The sequence below is a fragment of the Onychomys torridus genome, chromosome 8, assembly GCF_903995425.1.
Source record: "Onychomys torridus chromosome 8, mOncTor1.1, whole genome shotgun sequence".
In the NCBI taxonomy this organism is placed as follows: Eukaryota; Metazoa; Chordata; class Mammalia; order Rodentia; family Cricetidae; genus Onychomys; species Onychomys torridus.
The window spans coordinates 90,117,619-90,123,211 of record NC_050450.1 but is presented as its reverse complement, the minus strand read 5'-3'; positions in this window follow the sequence as shown (position 1 = coordinate 90,123,211).

The window sequence follows — 5,593 nt, the reverse complement described above, 5'->3', positions numbered from 1 at the left end:
TAGACTTGAACAAACACCCAACAAAAAAAGAACAAGAGAATAATTTAAAAGTTGAATCATTACTTGACTAACGGACTTCGGCCCACCATGTCCTTTTCACAGCCCCGTCTGGAACAGTCATCTTGTTAGTTTTATTTTTGCAAATTCCTTTCCACTCTGCCCTTCACCTGTGACTTTCCTTTCCTGGTCTGTTCTGCCATTCTGTTTTTCTAAGTGGATATACTTGCCTTCTGAATGATTGAAAGAAACTTTTACATCTTTTCTTCCAAAATAAAAGTAACAAGCTGACTGTGATTCTGAAGTTGAGACCAGAGCAGAAGACAGAGGTCTCACTTTACATTTTTCATTTTTTTTTTCTTGACTTTTTTTTTTTTTTTTTTTTTTTTTTTTGCACAGGGCATGGCTTGAATTAGTTTTATTTTTCTTAACTTTAAATATATATATGGAAATATATATTAAAATGTTCTCTAAGTATTTTCTGCTTCTTGCAGGTCTCTTTTTACTAGATCATGGCCACTCTTCCCACCTCATCCCTCTGAAAACAAAAATGTGTTGTCCTTTCTACCACCCAGAGCCCGACGATTAACTTGACTTAGTTCACAGTGAGGACCTCCTGCAGCCTTGCAGAGCCAGTGTGCAGACGGGATTTGACCTGAGGGTCCCGATGGCTTTCTGGTCTTTGACTGTGTGTACCTGCCTCACATTTGGTCCCAACCTCAGGACTCCCTCTGCCTTTGTCTTCATGGTACTAGATGACCTCTCACCACTGTCCACTGGGAGTCAGCTGCCCTTCCCCTGTGCCTCTGCAGGAGGAACTGGCTTGCATGGCACAGCTCATCAGCTCTTCCTCTCTGGGCTTATTTTTCTCTTCTAAGAAACCTGGACTCATATACCCTGACCTTTCTTAAGTCTATGTCCAGGGCCTCTAGCCCAGGAAAAGCTTGAGTAAGCTCTAGTTTCTCTCCTACCACCCCCTGCTCTTCTGTCCCGTCCTGCCTCCTGAAATCTTACAAGCTAATGACAGTTTGTATGTGCTCAGCCAATGGGCAGAAAACCTGGAAAGAATTTCTGGACTAGCCCACCAGTTTGCCTGGTTTGACTAACCTGCTGAGAGCCGAACTGGTACTTGTTGCCCTTGCACCTCCAGGGTAGTCTCATGGGGCAGAGTGCCACCACCTGAATATCAGGCACTGAGTGGGACGTGGGTGATGCTCATGTGAATGGCTAGAGCTTTGGGGGTAGGATGGGGCTAATTTTTTTTGGCCATGATCTCTTTTCCCTTTTTTTTCTTTTTAATTAAATAAATGGATCAAAATTAAATAATTCAAGCCCTGCCTTCAAAATGGAAAAAAACTTTTTTTTTTTTTTTAGTATTGTTTAGCAAAAACAATAAACCCAAATTTTTTTAACCATCATTCATGTCTCAGGTTTGTGCGTACTTTAGTGCACCCAAGTGAAGGGTCTGAAATGTGTGCCTGCTGAGCTGAGCCTCTCCATTGCTGCCTTTCTCTTTCCCCATGCCTTTTACCCCTGAGAGGTAGGTCATCAGAGGTACAGTGCAAGCACAGTGTGCTACAAGGGAGGATCCAGGCCGATGAGGTGGCCCAGGTAAGGGCCCTTGGTGCACAAGCCTGGAACTCACATAAAAGGGAAGGAGACCCAACTCCACAAAGTTGTCTTCTGGCCTCTACATGCATTCTATGGTGTATACACTCATGGTCACACACAAGTTCAAAAGGGGGAGGGACCCAGGGTTCTGTGTGTGTGTGTGTGTGTGTGTGTGTAGTATTCATAGAGCGTTCATTCATGTTAAGTGGCTTGATAGAGCAGCTGAGAAGAGGATTCATTCATCACTTGCTCTTGGCCAGATTCAAGGAACAGCCTTTGATTTAATTCACACAAAATTGTAGACCTTAGAGAAGAGACCGTATCAGAGTCATGCAGTTGGGTTCAGGTCCTTAGTCTTTTTTTTGTTTTTGTTTGTTTCAAGACAGGGTTTCTCCATGTAGTTTTGGTGCCTGTCCTGGATCTCGCTCTGTAGATCCTGTCTCTGCCTCCCTAGTGCTGGGTAAAAGGTGTGTGTCACACTTAAAAAAGAAAAAAAGAGTTCCCACCACATGCTGGTATTTCATTTGCAGACAGCCAGTCCATTGTCTTTTTGGAACACAACTTCCTTGGTAAGGAAGAAATGGCATAGAGGGTACTGTGGTGGCGCACTCCTATAGTTTCAGCACTAGGGAGGCGGAGGCAGAGGCAGGAGGATATCTCTGAATCAGAGGCCATCCAGAGCTACATGGAGAAAGACTTTTTTAAAGGCTTATTTATTATGTACACAGAAGAGGGCGCCAGATCTCACTACAGATGGTTGTGAGCCACCCTGTGGGTGCTGGGAATTGAACTCGGGACTTCTGGAAGAATAGTTGGTGCTACTAACCTCTGAGCCCTCTCTCCAGTCAGAGAGACTGTTGTTTTGTTTTTTTTGTTGTTGTTTGTTGTTTTTTAAATAAGATCTTTATTGACAGATAATTCACATAGTGTACAATTTTCCTGTTTGCACAGTTTGATAAGATTTTAGTCCAGCATCTTCATGGGCCATGACACCATCACCACTTCCTGTTTTAGAACATCGCTGTCTTCAATTTCTTTCCTTTTTTTTTTTTTTTTTTTGGAATGCTGAATGCCGTTTATTGAAGGAGGGAGGAGATCTTAAACACAGGCTTACAGCACAATGGGAGAACCCTGGAGGGCAGAAGTTCGCTTTAGATGTTTTACAATCTTGCATCTAAGCTCTCTTTTTCTGGGCCAGGGTTCCCCCCTTTTACGAAAAATGAGCTTCTGATTTAGGTTGCATGCGACGTCAGTGGGTCACCTTACCTGTCATGGAGACACCTGTCCAGGCCACACAGGTGCTCTGTCTTAGGTTGGTGAGCGTCTCCCCCCACCAGGCATTACCCGTCTCTGAATACTCATTATCATGCAGGCTCAATCATGAGAGAGCTGCAGAGTTAACTTGTCAAAGACCCCAGAAAAAGAGAGAGAATGAAGATTGAAATCAATGCAGAGTGCTGCCTGAACTTTGGGAATTTCATGTAATGATCAATAATAAATAGCATGAAGGAACTTACAGATAAAAAGGGATACAGTAGACTGCTGAGTGTGTTGTGAACTAAACTCACTCTTAAAAAAGCCTTATATGGCGGCTTATACTGGAACATTAAGAAGGCAAGTATAGCTGCAATCCCAGCACTCAGGAGGGAGAGCCAGGCGGATCTCTTTGTTTGAGGCCAACCTGGTCTACAGAGTGAGATCCAGGACAGGCACTAAAACTACACAGAGAAACTCTGATGTCTCAAAAAACAAGACAAAAGCGGGGGGGGGGGGGGGGGGGAGGAGTATTTTTTCACCTATTTCCTCAAAATATTAAAACCCACTGTATTCTTTGCCATACAGGTCATTTTTTAGAGTCAAAGTCACCTTCCTGTTTATTGCATGTGGGTTTTGTTTTTGTTTGTTTGTTTTTTTTTTTTTCTTTCGAGACAGAGTTTCTCTGTGTAGTTTTGGTGCCTGTCCTGGATCTTGTTCTGTAGACCAGGCTGGCCTCGAACTCACAGAGATCTGCCTGGCTCTGCCTCCCGAGTGCTGGAATTAAAGGCATGAGCCATCATGGCCTGGCCCACTCATTGCAGTTTTTGAAGATGTAGCCTACTTCACTGTTGAACTTGCCAATGGCCCTCTTTCCCTAGCCACAGAGCCCATTACTGAGTCAGTGGTGTGCTCTGCATTTGTTGGCACCTTACAATTGTTGTTTATGAAATGTTTGGAGCTAATCTTAGGATATTGTGCTTAAGAGGCAGTTATAAAGCCATCCTTGATAGTTGAAATGCAAAGTGATCTGTATATACATACACATACATATACTCCATATATGTGTATAAATATATATTTCACACACATATATAAGTAAAGCAGTATCTCTTCATGTAGCCCTAGCTGGTCTTAGACTCACAGATACCCTCCTGTTTCCACCTTTGCCTCTGTCTCTGCCTCCCGAGTGCTGGAATCGAGTGTGCCACCACATCCAGCCCCTCCCCCCTTTTAATAAAGATGATCTCTTACACTATAGCCTTGGCCAGCCTGGAACTCACTAGCCCATGTTGACCTCAAACTCAGGGTAATCCTGCTGCTTCAGCCGCATAAGTGGGGACATAGCTGTGAACCACCACATCCATCGTTTTCCTTGTTCTTTGCTGTTTTGTGTTTTTTCAGATAAGGGTTCTCTGTGTAACATCCCTCGCTGCTCTGGAACTCACTCTGTAAATCAGGCTGTCATCGAACTCGGAGATCTACCTGCCTCTGCCTCCCGAGTGCTGGGATTAAAAGCGTGTGTCACCACCAGGCTCTGAATTGGATTTTTTTTTTTTTTAAAGGCAGGGTGTCACGTAGCTCAGGCTAGCCTTGTACTTACCATGTATAGCAGAATAACCTTGACCCTCTGATCTCCTACCTCTACCTCAAAGGTTGGGATTATAGGCTTGTACCGCCATGCTCAATTTATGTAGTATTGGGTTTAAACTCAGAATCTTGTGCCCAATAGATAATCACTCTACCAACTGAGCTACCATCTTCAGCCCTGTTTTGTGAAAGGGTCATTCATACTCTATAGCCTAGACTGACTTTAAACTCATGGAGATTCTCTTACCTCGGGCTCCCAAGTGCTGGGATTATAGGCACCACGAGTTACCATGCCAAGTTTAAAATGCACCTTGCTAGCAACCTGGGTCAGTTAAAATTGTTGAGAATGGAGAATGGGTCCATGTTGGAGACCCAGAAAATGGTGAGGGGTCCTGTGGTGGTTCTTCCCTAACATCACCAACCACACTTCTTCAGGAGGGATTGGGATGATGGTCTCATCATCCTCTATTCCCCAGTGCCATCTTCAGATGGATCTCAGTAGACAAGGGTGGGCCAGGTGCCTCTGTGGTCTAGCAGCCTATGGGAGTCTCCACCTGCTCTGCCTCCCTTCCATGATCATTGTGAATCTGGTTCCTGGAGCCGAGCCACAGTAACTTCAGCCATCTGCCATTTGGCATTTCCACTACCCCTGGGGGACTGGGTGCTGCTGCCTTTTCATAGTATCCTATGGAGTCCGGCTAATGAGATTCTGCGGGACCCAAACTTCGTGGAGCTGCTGCTGGACCTCTCCACAAGGACTGGCCCACCTGCCTTCGGACTTTTCAGCTGCCCTGAGCTCTCTGCCCTGGACCCTTTTCACAACCTGCTCACCACCCTGGACCTTCGCACCCAGTATCACTGGGGGAGCCTGAGACAGCTTGGCCTGTGCCACAACCAACTGCCTAAATTGGGCAGCAACAGGCTCAGGCCTCTTCCACGTATACTGGTTCTTGGAACTACTTGCAGTAGGAACTACCCTGACCATCACTTCAGGCCTGAAAGTCCCCACTGGCTGGGAGCAGCTACAGCACACTGGAAGCCAAGGCCTCTGTGGTCTTGTGGGCAATAGCTAGTCTCTTTGGATATCTTGTTGCAACACCTTAAATATAATGTGGCAGATACATGACTTCTACTAGTCAGC